This window comes from Lepidochelys kempii, chromosome 2 (assembly GCF_965140285.1).
Source record: "Lepidochelys kempii isolate rLepKem1 chromosome 2, rLepKem1.hap1, whole genome shotgun sequence".
NCBI lineage: Eukaryota > Metazoa > Chordata > Testudines > Cheloniidae > Lepidochelys > Lepidochelys kempii.
This window is the reverse complement of record NC_136381.1, coordinates 62,401,217-62,418,388: the sequence shown is the minus strand read 5'-3', so window position 1 is coordinate 62,418,388 and position 17,172 is coordinate 62,401,217. Positions and strand designations below refer to the sequence as shown.

At 39.5% G+C, this 17,172-nt stretch overlaps 1 protein-coding gene across 2 annotated transcripts in view; it reads right to left on the bottom strand.

Annotated features, from left to right (window-relative positions):
- PDE7A (phosphodiesterase 7A) overlaps positions 1-17,172 on the bottom strand; it is a 139,254-nt gene that overhangs the window by 29,661 nt on the left and 92,421 nt on the right. The gene's annotated exons all lie outside the window — the stretch shown is intronic.

Sequence of the window (17,172 nt, the reverse complement as noted above, 5' to 3'; positions counted from 1 at the left end):
AAAAAATCTGTTACTCTCTCAAAGAAGGAGATCAGGTTGGTTTGGCACGATCTACCTTTTGTAAAACCATGTTGTATTTTGTCCCATTTACCATTGACTTCAATGTCCTTAACTACCTTCTCCTTCAAAAATTTTTCCAAGACCTTGCATACTACAGATGTCAAACTAACAGGCCTATAATTACTTGGATCACTTTTTTTTCCTTTCTTAAAAATAGGAACTATGTTAGCAATTCTCCAATCATACGGTACAACCCCTGAGTTTACAGATTCATTAAAAATTCTTGCTAATGGGCTTGCAATTTCTTGTGCCAATTCTTTTAATATTCTTGGATGAAGATTATCTGGGCCCCCCGATTTAGTCCCATTAAGCTGTTTGAGTTTCGCTTCTACCTCAGATATGGTGATGTCTACCTCCATATCCTCATTCCCATTTATCATGCTACCATTATCCCTAAGATCCTCTTTAGTCTTATTAAAGACTGAGGCAAAGTATTTGTTTAGAGATTGGGCCATGCCTAGATTATCCTTGACCTCCACTCCATCCTCAGTTTTTAGCGGTCCCACTTCTTCTTTCTTTGTTTTCTTCCTATTTATATGACTATAGAACCTTTTACTATTGGTTTTAATTCCCTTTGCAAGGTCCAACTCTACTTGACTTTTAGCCTGTCTCACTTTATCCCTACATATTCTGACCTCAATAAGGTAGCTTTCCTTACTGATCCCTCCCTTCTTCCACTCCCTATATGCTTTCTGCTTTTTCTTAATTACCTCTCTAAGATGCTTGCTCATCCAGCTTGGTCTACAACTCCTGCCTATGAATTTTTTCCCCTTTCTTGGGATGCAGGCTTCCGATAGCTTCTGCAGCTTTAATTTAAAATAATCCCAGGCCTCCTCTACCTTTAAACCCATAAATTCTTCAGTCCAATCCACTTCCCTAACTAATTTCCTTAATTTTTGAAAGTCAGCCCTTTTGAAATCAAAAACCCTAGTTGCAGATTTATTTTTGTTAATCCTTCCATTCAGTTTGAACTGAATTAGCTCATGATCACTTGAGCCAAGATTATCCCCTACAACCATTTCCTCTATGAGGTCCTCATTACTCACCAAGACCAAATCTAAAATGGCATCCCCTCTAGTCGGTTCAGCAACTACTTGCTGAAGGAATCCATCAGCTATCGCATCTAGGAAAATCTGAGCCCTATTATTATTACTAGCACTCGTCCTCCAGTCTATATCTGGGAAGTTAAAGTCTCCCATGATCACACAGTTTCCATTAGTATTTACTTTATTAAAAACATTAAAAAGGGCTCTATCCATATCCAAATTAGATCCCGGCGGTCTATAGCACACCCCAAGCACTATCCCAGGGGAGGGTCTAATAGTTTTCTTCCCTAATTTAATTGTTGCCCAGACAGACTCAGTCATATCCATTTCATCGCTTCTTATTTCTTTACATTCTATCTCATCATTGATATACAGTGCTACTCCACCACCTTTACCTTTATTTCGGTCTTTCCTAAACAGCACATACCCTTCAATACCTGTAGCCCAGTCATGACTACTATTCCACCAGGTCTCTGTTATACCTATAATATCTGGTTTCACTTCCTGCACCAGTAACTCTAGTTCCTCCATTTTGTTACCTAGGCTTCTTGCATTAGTGTACAAACATCTTAATTTTTGCTGTTTGGCCTCACTCACATTCTGTACCCTATTAGGCACGGTTATTTTACTACCAGTATAACCTATTAGACTTGCATCTACACTGCCCTTCCTCCTACCTACAGCTGTATCCACTCTTACTTCATTTTCTTTCCACTCTATGCTAAATTCTGGCATGGAGATTACCTGGACATCTCCCAACCATCTCCCCCAAATTCCTAGTTTAAAGCTCTCTTAATCAGTTGTGCCAGCCTCCATCCTAGAAGTCTATTTCCTTCCCTACTCAGATGAAGTCCATCCCAAGAGAACTGTCCTCTATCCATGAATGCCTCCCAATGACCATACATCCCAAAGCCCTCCTTATAGCACCACTGCCTAAGCCATCTATTGATAGTCATAATCTTGTCACACCTTTGTTGCCCTTCTCTAGGAACAGGCAGAATCCCACTAAAGATCACCTGAGCCTCAATTTCCTTAAGCGTCCTCCCCAGCCTAGCATAGTCTCCCTTAATACTTTCCAGCGAGAATCTAGACGTATCATTTGTTCCCACATGAAGGATAATTAGGGGATTCTTTCCCGCTCCCTTTAGAATCCTTTTCAACCTCAGGTCTACATCCCGTATCTTAGCACCTGGAAGACAGCACACCCTCCTATTTTCTGGATCAGCTCTGGTTACAGGCCTATCTATTCTTCTCAGTAAAGAGTCCCCAATCACATAGACCTGCCTTTTCCTAGTGACGGTGCTATTCTCCAGTCTATCCCCTGTTCCCTCTGGCTGCAAGTTCTTTCCATTCCCATTCTCCCTTGTAATCCTTTTTAACCCATCCTGTATCCTCCTGGGGCTCATATTTGGTGTAATCTCCATTAACTCTTCCCCTTTTCCTATAGGACTAACCGCTCTTCTCTTCTTCCTTGCCCTGTCACCTTCAGTGACTACCTGCTGAGCCCCTTCTTCATTTTCCAACTCTGCAAACCTATTCTGAAGCTCTATTTCTCCTTCACTAGCCCGTCTTTTCCTCTGCCTAGTTCTTTTAGTCACATGCTTCCACTGACCACTTTCCTCACCCAGTCTCCCCTCAGAATTCCCTAGTCCTGCTTCCATCTGCAAGTCTGAGCTTTTCCCTTCAGATACCTCATGTCTTTGCTCCATAATCTGCTCAAACCCCTTCCTAAACTCTACCAGACTTTCCACCTGCATCTCCAAACCTCTGATCTTTTCCTCCATCAGCTCTATCAGACGGCATTTCATGCAGACAAAACTCTTACCAGGTGCCCCCTCCAGGATCATGTACATACCACAGCTTCCACATCCAGTCATCTTCATTGTGTCATCTGCTACATGGGTCACTCCCACTGCCACCTCTGAATCTGTCATAGCCTTCCCACCTAAATCCTGTTAATCTGGGAAACACAAACCACACCAAAACACCACCACCCACAGCAAAACCAAACCCCACACAAGCACCACAAGACAAACCCCCCTTGCAAACTCCCACTCAAACTCCCCTGTTTACAGCTCTGTTTGCTAGCTCCTGTGCCGCTGCAGCTGTCTGACTCCAGGTCCTCCCTTCTACATCCCCCTAAGTCACTACATATTGCAACTACTCAACTTGCTGCCCAGGATTCACTAGAAGCTTGCCTAGATGTCCAATATCTTCATATCCAGTAGGCAAGTCATCAGTTGGCTTTGTCACCACATATCAACCTATCAATATTTCTAATAATCAAATTTCCTGTCACCACATTTTGTGTCTCAGACCTGTAACCCATCTCTTGAAGCAATGCTAGTGCATGAGGAATAAACCTCCTTTACCATTATTGGAAGGTAGCTTCCAGATAAGGGAAATTTTCCCCTCCTTCGTCCTCCTCCTATCACAACACCAATTCTCCAACTTTTACTTGAATGCGATATACACAGAATAACCATCTTAAAAGTACTCAAATTCAAATACAAAATCCAGGAATTTCAGGATAGTCCTTGGTAAAAGAACATACACTATGCATCAAAAAGCTGAGAATTCAGATCACATATAGTAATTCAAACATTATTCCTAATCAACATACATAGTTCTGGCTATAGAATTTACAGTTAACAAAGACACTTGTCATACCACAAGCCAATTTGGCTATCTGTAAGGGAAATGAGGTACTACCCTTTAAATTCCATATAATTTGATTCATTTAAAGATAGCACAGCAGAAATGGGTCTTTGGGGGTATTGTACACTGCATTGTAAATCCAGGTCTGTGGGACCCTGGCCCATGGATTCTGTTTGCAAGCCTGGGCTTAAGAAACCACAGTACACTGTATGCCCATGTTTACAATTGCTGGACATGAGTCTCACACCTGTACTAACATATCCATGCTGCACTACAGACACTGATGCAGATCTGCGGCTTGACCTCCATCCACACTGCAAAATGACAGTGTTTGGATGCAAGTCACAGCAGGACTACACACCGCCCTCTAACAGGTTCCTAGGACCAGAGTCCTGAGTGTTTGCTGACCTGGATTGAATTGATTTGTTTGTAGCTAGAACGGGGACCTGGACTCAAACCTGAGTCAAAGCCCAGGCTTAGTGACATACCCCAAAAAGGACTTAAATGAGGGCAAACTAGGGGCCTTCAGGATGAACTCAAAGAGGTTGTACAATACACAGAGGGCTTTGAGGAAAGCCAGGAGATGATTGTGTGAAAAGTCTGGCAAAGTGGTAGGTGAGCTTGGGAGTAATGCTGGAGGTGACTGGGGCAATACAATGCTTGGCAAAGATGGATAAGAAGGGAGGGACAGAATAGCAGGTTTGAAGGGGGTGACAAGAAGCTTAAACTTAATACAATATTGGATGTGCTGCCAAAAGGAGAAATTCAAGGAAGGGAGTTGCATGATCAAACCAGTAGACAAGGAACAGGAGTTTAAAAAGCAAAATTTTGTATGCACTAAATGAGGGCACTGCATATGCCACGGAGGCCACAGACGAGGATAGAGCATTAATCAAGGCAGGTATGAGGCAGTGAATGAGAGATTTAGATGACTGAATGGAAGGAAAAGAATCGGTCTTGGAGATGTGGAAAGAAAAAGGTTACAGGATTGGAAATGGCCTGGATGTGTGGAGCAAGGGAGAGGAAAGTGTCAGAAATGACTCCCAGGTTGTGGGCCTTTGTTCCATGTACTGGTGAATTTGCCAGTATGCCACATTTCTTGCTGTCTACTTAGGTCTTACCCTCACAGTTACTTTTATTAAAGAAGTCTTATATCCAAGGTTGATCATATTTCAAGATTGTTCCCTGTTCACTGTTTTCTTTGAGATATTCAATACTTCACTTACTTTTGTTTCATAAACATCTTAATGGGAGCAATATCAACAGGGAAGGTAGAAAGACTTCTTTCAAAAAAATACTGCTCTGCTCAATTAAATTTTAGTATGTATGTACATACACCCTTTTGTTAAACAGAAGTATCTACATTAGATGATCCAAAGAGTTAGAAGAAAGTCAGCATTTTGGAATTCTGGACATATGTCCACAAATTTGTCTTTGTTGGGACATCGAAATATTATTCTTTTCCTCTTGTTAAAATTTCAGGTACTGAACATGAAGGGATACATTAGACAAGATGTTCAGATCAAAGCATCTGCACAATCACAATTTAATATATCCAATCCACAATACCCATGTCTTCAGTTTCAGCATTTTTGAATATCAGTATCTTTAGGGGTACATTTCTTTAAGCTCCCTTATGGCTGCATTAAAAAATGTATTAAACAGTGTTTTACATGAGGAAATAATTTTTTACAAATATTGAACCTGGTGGTCTTTAAAGAAAGAAGTGGGTCCTACTGTCGGATGTATTGTTTCAGAGCCCTCAGATGTCAAACACTGACCAGACAAGGAAACCAAGATTACCTTAATTTTTGTGTCCTGTTGACCTCTTGCTCAGGGAACCAAAACCACAGGAACTGAACACCTTTAAGTTTTCGAGATATTTTAAAATAACTTTACATTCTAGTTTGTTACTCACATTGTGCTGCTCCATCAAACCCAGGTGCTTTTGGGACCTATTTATTTATCCAGGCTCCTATACCACCACCAACTACCATAACAAAATAAGAGATGCATTTATGAACCGTAGGAGGGAAGAAGTTAATGCTATATCAAAAGTTACTTAGTGGTAATATCAAAATAAACTATTAACAACCTGGGAACTTGTGTAATTCTGTGGGCAAGTTAATGACAGATAAAGGGAGGTGTCAGTTGATTCATAAAAATCTACCAAACTATAATTTCAGTGGTGTCACCTTCTGTGGCATGCCAGCAGAGATTTGCTGCCCAAGCTCACAGCTCCAGGTCCTCCAGTTGGTAGAAATTTTGATAATACAATGTTGTCAGAAATGGGTCGAGTTGGGTATAATTCAAAAGCCTTTTCTCCCATGAACACAATGGTACTAAACACAACAAACCTAGACCAATTATATAGATATGTATTAGAGAAAATGTTTAAAAATCAACTTTTCAAATTATACTTTAACACAGGCATGTCAACAATGTAGCCTTCACAAAGTTAAATTGTGGCCCTCGACTGACAATACTGTGTTATCAGTTAATGCTCAGAACATGATACCCAATTAATTTTTTTTTAAGTGTTACAGATTAATATCAATGGAAGGAGCGCTTCAAGTTGATTTGTCATCATCGGCAAAAAAGAAGCAGTTCAGTGGGACTGATTATCAGCTTTGTTTATTATGCCAAGAGTTGTAATGAGGCACTGATTAAGATGTCAGCAGAAATTACTGGAATCCATCTGCAAATGGTGTGCACATAGTTATATAAAACATACATAAAATACTTTGGACTTGTAATTATTACAAAATCCTTATTTTTACTTTTGTCTTGACCATTTTTAGGCATCAATGGGGAGACAAAAAGTACCAGCTAGCAGTTGAATCTTTTCAGAATACCACCATGGAGGAGTTGGTTAAACACCATGCCTAGTGGCACCCTACATGCTATAAGAAGTGCACCCATAAACTGAATTTAGCAAGGTTGGAGAGGAAATACATGAGCATCAGGAAAAAGCTGAAGATGCTGGGACAAGGGCCAGTCGGGGTAGAGACTTGCCTTACAGTAGGTCCCATAGCATGCATTTAGAGAACACCTGCTTCTTCTGTGGTAAGCCGGAAGCCTGAAGGCATCCATAAAGCGCAGTTTCAACATATCAGACAAGTGAAAAACTGCATGAAGCAGTCACTCTTAGAGAGAACTGTATGGAAAGTAAAGTGGGTGCATTGATCCAAAAGACACCTATGCATACAACATCACATATCACATTGAGAGATGCACCAAAAATGTATGTGATGAGTTGCATCAAAAGGAAAAAGCAACAGAAACTAATACTGATTTTACTACTGCAACTCAGCTGGAGTTCATAAATTGCCTTTCAGAGGTGCTAATGGATAGGCAAGTGACGGCAATGACTGATGCAGAGGCTAAATACAGAGAGATATGTGCTTTAAATGGAATTGAAAAGGAACAAATGCTTAGCAGAAAGGCTCAGAGCACTTATGGAAGACGAACTGAAATATGGACACTGTTTTTAGCAATTTATCCACAAAAATGAATAATAGTGCATACCTTAAAAGCTGGAAAAGACAAGATGTTTTAAAAAGCGGAAGAACGTGTTGATGTCCCAGTGAAGAAGCTACTGTCTCACACTCGCACAAAGGACAAGTTAATCACATACCTTGTGGAAAAAATGCTCCAGTATGTGGAGAATTGCTTTAAGAATTTCATCACATGGCACAATGAAGTTGCTGCTTCACACTGTTTGGCAGAGTTTCTTTGTAGTTCCCAAGATAAGGCTGACACTAAGGGCTGGTCTACACTAAAGCTTCATATCAACCTAAGCTACGCTACTTCAGTTATGTAAATTAGGTAACTGAAGTTGACATACTTTAGGTCTACTTAAAGCAGTGTCAACACCACACTGTGTCGATAGGAGACGCTCTCCTGCCGACTTACCTTCCGCCTCTCGGGAAGGTGGAATACAGACGTCGAAGATAGTGCGCTCTCCCATCAACTTAGCAGGTCTTCACCAGACCCACTAAATCTATACCACTGCACAGATAGCAGCAGTGCCAATTTAGCTGCAAGTATAGACAAGCCCTAAAATTATCTTGCATGCCATCAATGGCACAGAGATGCTACTAAACTCCAGATTTTTGCACAAGACACAGATGTTCCAATGCCCTCTGTGAGACACTACCAAAGACATCTGCAAAATTCTGGTTTTGTGCCTGCTGCTGGGAATAGAATAGCTGTTTATCCCTCAGGAATGTGTTCCTGTCACTGGGACCATTAGTCACCACATTGCCAGGTTTCCAAGCTCTCTCAGAGTGTGACCCTACTGAAAGGTTGGCTGGAAAGACCAAATTATCTTACTGGAAGGTATTTGATTCAGCCTCCAAAGGCTCTCTCACTCTGAAGGTGCTCCGAATGTCTGACACCATCACTGATGAGATCATAAATGCCCTGGAAGCAGTCACATGCTGAGTTTACCATCTGAAGACCAACATTATGGTACTTGCAGAGTTACATTGGTAGAGGTTTTCCAAGAAGCAGATAAAAAAAAAGAAAAATTGCCAGTAACAAAGGGTGTATATATATCGGCTATCAAGAGGGCAAATTATCAAGCAATGGAATGGCTCTAGATGATTTAGCAAATCCAAAACTACCCTCCCCTATCAGGTATGAACACATCTTGGAGGATGGACTGATCACACCAGTTATGTGTGAAATACCACGTGCTCTCGAATCAATCCTTCAGCTAATTAAATGCTCATATGCAAAGACCAGATGCTCACCACCCTGCAAACATTTGAACAGCAGCCAGCCTTGGATGGAGATATGAGAGTACGGTGTGGATGAGGATCAGTGTGACAATGTGTCTTAGTAGTGGTGCCCTAGATGGAGAGGATACTGATGATGACATTGATTAATAAATGTTTTCAGTCCCACATGTCAAGGCTCAATTCCTTAAGATTACCAAAGATTGATGTATTTTATGTAAGCAGTGCATCCCTGTGTTAAAGTAGAATTTAAAAACATTGATTTTTAAACATTTTCTTGAATATGTATCTACATAATGATTCTAGCTTTGTCATGTTTGATACCGTTGTGTTCACAAGAGAAAGGACTTCCGACTGATACCAAACTAAACTGTTCCGATGACACTGTACAATCAAGATTTCCACCAATCGGAGGACCTGGAACTGGAGCAGAAAGGGGGAAGCGAGTCCTCACTGTCACGCCACAGAGGGTGACATCATTTCAATTATGATTCTGTAGATTTTCACAAATCAAATGACACCTCCCTGACCTTTCGATCACTAGCTTGTACATGTTGCTCCCAGACTATAAAATAAAATCCTAAAATTAAATGCTTAACTTGGAATCTTACAGAGACTGTTGTCACCAACAGACAGAGGAACAGCTGGAATGTTCATATTCGTGGATCAGAGCATGTAGCCATCGAGAGTTATCTTTAAGTTATTCCAAGACATATAAAGAATACCTTGCAGCTTCTGCAGTCGGGATCTGCAAAGGAAATCCTATCAAGGAGACTGGAAAGATTTTTTGGGGGTAGAAGTATTAATTTCTTAAATGTAGGGTTTATAGTGAATAGCAAACACTGCCCTTAACTACATCTGTGCTCTCCCCACTCATTTTTTGAAAGAATGAATTCTCTCTCTCTCTCTCTCTCACACACACACACCCCTCCACCACTATTACAAAACTCAGGAGAACACCACAAACTTTCTGATTAATACACAGATCTCATATTTGAAAAGAGCACACTGTTTCACAGGCGAATTTCAAACTTCTTTAGAAAGTGTTTTGGAATAAAGGTAACTTTACAATTCTATTACCAGAATTTAAATATAAGAGTTTACCATTTTACTACAGTCGACTAGACAGATTTCTGTTATCAACATATCCCGATCACCAATCCAGTCTGATCAAAGACATTAGGAAATTCATCATTACCATCTCAAAACCAAACATAGTAAAGGATTAAAATATTCTTTCTTATTTAGCAATTCCTGGAAACCCAAAATTGCCTTTTTGATTATACTGGCGCACAGAGCACTTTTAAATATATTTTTATATACGTTCAATATGTAAATGTCACATTGGAATTTTTTCACATTACTTAAAGAACAAATAACATTTTTAACATTATTGCTAAAAGATTAAAAGATAAAGGATTACCACTATCTTTAATATTTTTAACTGTACTGATATGACTATAAAAAGACCTTCACCTGTCATCCCACTTTTGATGTTCACTTTTGTTTACAGCACAGAAACTGAAAGGATAGAAGTGTTCTTTTTTTTAAAAAGTGAACAATGTGGAAAATTGTTCTGTCACAGATGAAGTACTAATATGACTAACATGGCTTTGTGCGGTTTGACCTGGATCAAAAAGAAAAAATAAATATTTACCAACGTTTATTTCCTACATCTCAGTATAACTGTTTATACAGAGTTAGCGCTGAGAGGTCCCCATTCAAGGATCACTGTTAGATACCAACAACACAAAAGGATGGCCCTCTACCCCAAAGAGCATACAAGCTAAGTATACAATAAGAGGTAACAGGAGGATAAAACAAGTAAGGGTTGCACAAGGTAACTGATTCACAACATAGGGATTGTACCTCTTCACTGTAAATTAAATACCAACTCTCCAACAGGAATTGATTGTATACCAACCCAAAGTGTGCTAGACACTTAATACATTAACAAAGTTGGTTAAAACAGTAACTGAATAAAAAGTTCTCTAGATGACCCTATCCTTACCATAGTGATATCTTCTAAACTCTGACTGCTCCACCCGTTTATTTATGCCAAAGAGACCAAGACAGATATAAAACTGAAGAAATGAAAGTTAGAATCAACCTTCAGTGCAACAATTCACAACATAAGATCTAACTAGCAATCCTATAACTGTGTATCTTCCCAGACATACCATCATCCACTGAACAAGGCAAAAGTCCAGACCAATATAGCATTCTGAGAACTAGATACATGGAAGCAACTGCAGCTGAAACGGTAATTTTGGATTAATACAACCAGAAAGCATAAGACCAACCAAGGGGGCGGTCCTAAATGTCAGCAGCTGGAGCCTCTCCCCACTATACCCAGAGGATACAGCTGCTTTAGTCAAACAAAAGACAAATACAAAGGTTGGGCAAGCCCTCTGGCCAGGCAAGCTGCTTCTTTTCCCGATGCACTGGACAATAGTCTGGAAGGCTTTTTCTTGGCAAAAGTTCAGAGAAAAGTTCCTGAGTGTCCTGGAACTTTTTAGTCCTATAAAAGTAAAACTATAGAGCCCTGAAGATAACACAAGTCCTTTATTTTGCCTTTTGTTGTTGTTGTTTTTTGCAGATGGCAACAGAACTAAGGTCCATATCATAGCTGACAGGGAAGGAGGACATGGTCTTAATAACTGCATAAACTTCTCATTATGAAACACCAACTAAGGAGTAGGAGGTGAGAAAAACCATGCTTACAGCCAAAGTGAAGGCCATCAAGAAAATGGCTTTCAGAGTAAATCAGCAATGGGGAAGAGATCTCAAAGGTTCAAAGGAAAGGAAATGAAGTTAGATTGTGGGCTTATCCTCTACTAGAGGAGCCAGTTTAATTAACTTCAATGATAGGCCCACAGAACTAACTCTAGGTCTTATAATAAAAAGTCTAACAAAGTATAGGCTCTGTTGAAGAGCATATATGCTCACTTTTTTTTTTTGGGGGGGGGGGGGATGTGGAAAGAAGGAGACCCATTCCAAAATGCATCCGATGAAGTGAGCTGTAGCTCACGAAAGCTTATGCTCAAATAAATTGGTTAGTCTCTAAGGTGCCACAAGTCCTCCTTTTCTTTTTGCATTCCAAAACAGGTTCCTAGGAAGATACCTAGCAAAAGGAGCAGAATATCTGACATTAGAAGAATCTCAAAAAAGTTTTATGTTCTAAAAAAGATCTCAGGGTAGAAGCTGCCAATTAACTACGTCAGGGATATTATATTAATTCTAACTATTTTTGCTGGCTTCTTTAGGATAGGACTGTGCAGAGGTGGTGTTCAAAACTTAGAAGATTAATTAGGTTTTATGACATGTATCACTCCAACCTCAAGCTCCATGGAGCAAGAGTCAAGAAATCTTCACTTAAAAGAGGGAACATGAACTTTACCTTATTTATTTCAAATCTTCATAATCCAATTCTGGATTACTGTATGGGACACAACCCGACCGGCTTTTTCAACAAAAGACAGTTACCTACAAAGTCTCTTGAATGCAAGATTTTTACTGTTCTGCACCCTTTCAGTACTTTTATTGGGAAAATAAAACGTTAGCATAACTCAGAGATCTTTCTGTGTGACCACACTGATTGTGAATTTTACCCTAACTTCTTAATGGGGCACCTACATGCAAGTTGACTTATTCCTAAAAGGTTTGGCTCATTCACTCTTCCATTTTTTCCAATAAAGAGGGGTTCCAAGGTTCTCTTATCTGTGTTTGATGCACCTTATCTCATCTTTGAGGATAGGAGAGATTAATTGGGGCATGTTGTGCAAAGGCCTATCTGTTTGTATCAGTTTTTCTTCCCATTTGCTTATTTTTATAAAGTTTAAAAAGTCTTCAAGGCTCCTAGTAACATCACAGATTGACATAAACTAAGAGTTTAGAAAAGACAGGTGATGTTTATAATTGAAAACACTAAAGGTGAGTTTAGATTGCTTAATTTTTAATAGAATGATGTTGCCACCCCTTTCTGGGCATTGCTTATCTGGGGGTACAGCTCAGCAGGTGGACCGAAAGGAGTTCGGCTTCACCATCATGGCTGGAGACACATCCTGTATCTGCTGCATCGTCGGAATCTGCCATCAAACCATTGGGCCTTCATCATCCTGATCCTGAAAGATGCCTTCATCAGACCAGGGCAAAGAGAATGAGCCAGATTACACCGTCACCTCCATCAGGTTTGACTAAATCCTGATCAAATACCAAAGATGTGAACCTTGTGTTACTGTTGTCACCTCCTCCCTCATGCTCCATTTTCCTTTACCACCTTGTTTCTCCTCTTTCCCATCTTCTTTTTATGCCTTCTGACTCTGAAGAAATCTGTTTTAGCTGTCCAAGACAAATCCGCCTTTTGCAACTCTGCTATGAACCTATGACCAGAAAGGAAAACTAAAAACAATGCCTTAAACAGAGTTTGCCAGATGTCTGAGTGCCTGATACGGCCACATGCTATGCCTTGCAATTTCCCAGCAGCTATTTTGCAAGCAAGAAAGCAAGAGAGAATACTATTTTCTTCCTCCCTTCATGTTTTAGTGTCTTGTTTTTACTTAAAGGGAAGAGAGTAATACTTCAATAACAACCTCTGAAGACCATCTAAACTGACTTTCTTCTTACCAAAAAGGACAGTTAGTAGCTCTGTAAGATTGTCAAGCAAAGTCATGACAGTGGGGCAGCCAGGCCAAATTGAGTGGCACTGCGGCCCGAAGCACCAGGTGGCAACACATGGAGTGGGAAGATGGGCCCAGTCCTGTGGGATAGTAGCTTCCAATGCAGGGGGAACTCGCTCTCCAAGCCTCCTATTCTCCGCTCCCACCCCAGGATCTACTCTTCCACACCGGGCAAATATTAGGTTTGCAGTGCAGGGACAGAGTGTGCATATACATAAGGGCACTACACAACAACAAAATTCAGTTGGTGGTTACCTTAATAAAAAATTTGGGAGCCCCTGGTTTAGCGTATGAGGCACACTAAAGGAAAAGACTACTTTCCAGAAAGATAGGCAGTCATTTTGTTGTTCTCTTCTCCTCCCCGCAACTTCCAACTTTTAACGGGTGGTTGTGCCTGTGCCTATGCTTCCAGCCTCACATGATCTAGAGCCCAGCTCAACTGATGAGTTAATGCTGACAGCGTAAAATACATTACTGGGATAGTGTAAATATCGTCATTATAAAACCAGAAATTTAAGAGTGAAGTGTATGGAAATGCACAGTTAGGGCATCCAAACAAACTTAACTTGGTCCTACAGTGACAACATGAGGAAAAAGAAGGTAAAATCTAATGTATCTTTAAAAGCGAGTTTAATCTAAACCTAGGATCACACAGACTAAAGTAAAAATATATATATATACTGTTACTGTAGGGTGTCGCTAAAGGACAGAATTAAGGTTGTCTGGGTGCCCAGAAAGCCTCTTAATGGTTATGGACAAAGGGCAATCAATGCAGGAACTATTAGATCTATCAGACACTGAAAATCCATTTTAGGGATGGATAGTCACATCAAGCTAGTTTCACCTCATTCAACTCAGATTCCAGAGGGTCATGATAGAAAGTTGGCTTCTTGCCTAGATGAAGAAGCAGCAGCTAAGGTAGAGTGAGATGTTCTCTTTCCCAAGACCTGGTGTCCTAAACAAGGATCTTTTCTAGGAATTTGGGACCCGAAAAGGTAACATATGAGTGATCTTCAAAAAATGTCACCAGGACACCAAAGCAAAATCCATAGGGTAGTGTGTGTCAGAATGCAGAATCTTAATAAACTGGCCTTAAGGAGAATAAAATCCTGGAACATGTCATACAAATTAACTTCCACCAAGCACTTTGACAGGTTCTTGCAGATGGCTTTTTCTGACTGGGTTTCTTATGTCAGCAGAGGTACAGGTATAATAGGCATGTGTATCAATTAGCATCTCCGCCACTTCATTCTTTAAGTTCCTAAGAAAAATGTGCAATCAGTAGCAAGTGTGGTACTTTTTTTTTTATTATTATTATTCCTTGTTCTTAAGAGGAACTAGAGGCGATCCCAAGAATTACAGCCAATAAATTTTACCTTAGTACCAGGTCAAACTTGTTGAAATGCTAACAATTATAAACTGTTGAATTATAAAACATGATTATGTTCTGATAGGGGTAAACCACAGCAGATTTGCTACAAGAAAACTGTGCCTCTAAAACTGTTTGAATTCTTTGAACCTGTCAAGAAAAGAACAGGTAAAAGAACAAGTTGACATTTTGTTAAAAGGCTTGTTTTGAAGTTCAAATAAAATTTTTCACAAAAGACTACCAAAGAAGCATAAGTTATCACAGGAAGTACTGTCACAGAACAAACTGGTTAAGAGAAAAAACAAAGCAGCAATAAAAGGTCTTTATGGCAAAGGATTAAGAGTGGGATGATCCAAAATTCTGAACTAGGACCAGTGTAATTATTTAATATGATATGGAAAAAATAAGTAAGTAATGATAATGGCAAAATTTGCAGATGACAAAATTTAGGTTAGTTAATGCAAGAGAAGATGAGGAACTTCAGAGAGGCCTAATGCAGCTAGTTGAATTGGCAACTCAAACTGGCAGTTCAAATTCAATGCTGACAAATACAACCTTGAAAGAATAATTCGGTCATACACATTGCTGAGTTCTAAACTGATTAACAATTCAGGAAAAAGACCTGAATGTGATTGTGGATAGCTCAACATTCAGAAGTTGTGAAAAAAGGAAACTAAAAACATTTGGATGGATAAAGAATGACAAGGAAAATAACTGTGAACTGTTATGATGCCTATACAGAAATCTATGTTATGCCCTAACCTGAAATACCATCTTCAATTCTACTTCTGCTAAATCCTCTTTTAGAAAAAGGTCTGGCAACTCTTATTTTCCATATATGTGAGTACTTTCCAAGTCAAAAACTCTTCTCACTCCTTATTCTTGCAGTTTAAGCAGATTCAGAGGATTGATGCTAAAAACAGGATAGTCTCTTTAAAGGAAAGATTGGTTGTTTTTGAGCGGGATGTGAACCCAAGCCTATCTTCGGCCATGAAAGGTCAAATCAAACATGCAGATTTGGGGGGATGGAAGGAAACTTCTCAGGAGGGTGATAAAGGCACCTAGTGGCAACAGATGGAGAGAGAATACAGCCTGTTTTCAAACATCTTTATTATAGAAGAATGGACTGGAAGGATTCTCTTCAAATTTGCCCAAGGCAAAAAGATGGCAAGCTTGCCTTCTCCTCTTGAATGGTAGTTTATATTCAATTGGGGAAATTTTTCAGGGTTTTTGTCATGTGACACTAAATACAGATATTCTTCCTACAAAATCCTCCTAGAATCACCAGAGAAAGAAAATGAGGGGGCTAAGAAGAAGAGGTCAAAGCTAGTCTCCCCCAGAGACTGAATTGGTAGTAAGGTACAGTGCATCTTTGCTTGAAGAGGCTGAGTGGGGAAAAAACCCTGAACAGGACTGCAGAGAGGAAAGAAGGAAGGATTTACTTTCAATTGATACATGGCGGAATTACAAGTGAAGAAAAACTGGGCTGGAATCCACCCATTTGCAGGGGAATTATAGGGAAAAAAAATTGTTCCATGGGGTCGGGGCCTGAAACAAGGTACACCTTCCCATTTTGGCCTCACACCTGCATTCCTAGGAAGGGCTGGGGAATTGTGCACACACAAAGCTCACAACAGTTGGCTCAAGAAAAAGTTGTAGCCAAGACATTTCTTGGTACCAAGTTTAATGCTACTAAAAGTTGAGTTCTCAGCCTGAGTGAACAGAGGCATGACTTGTCTGATGGACAAATATTAGACTGATGACACAGTGATAAGCACCGTACATAAATCTAGATAGCAATGCCAGACAGAAGTGTTGTTTTTTTAACTGTACCCCTTTGTATCAATTTGTCAATAAGAATGTGAAGAATGTCAATGACTTGCATTCATAAAATGTATTTTAAAATTTAACATTAATAAATTGCATATCACTTCTGCAATGTCTTATTTTGCTGAACATCGGGAGGATTACCAATTTTTAAAAGAAATGCTTTTGTGACAAAGTCTAAATTCCCCTTCACTGGAGAATTCAGTACCTCATACTCTTCAAACTTTGTTTTCTCACTTGTTTTGTGTAACTTTAATAACTAGTTTTAAGGGTTTTAAACCACCAATTAGACTACTTTAAAAATAAGTTAGTGGAATGGAGGGAATAACTGGAACAGGTTTGGGGTTTTCTTTTCTGCCACTCTCATTTAAGTCATTATAACAGCCACATTTTAATTAGAGCCAACAGAAGATTTTTTCCACCTTCTCCCATTGCACTTAAATATATTCACAGAGCTGTACTGATATCTGTCACACTAATGTACATGGATACTTTGTAACAAGACATTTAAAATACCTTTCATATTTGTACATTTAATTTATTAGTGATTTTTAAAGAGTTAAAATTTAAATTACCTGCATATTCACTGAATGTTCACGTCATAGTGAATAAAAATAAATAATAATGACTATTTCTTATACAGCTGTTTTTATCAGTAGACCCCAAAATGCTTCATAATCTTTCAACATATTACCCTCACAATACCCCTATGAAATAGGGAATCATTATCATCCCCATTTTACACAAGGAGAACTGAGGCACAGAGAAGCTAAATGGCTTGCCCAAGGTCA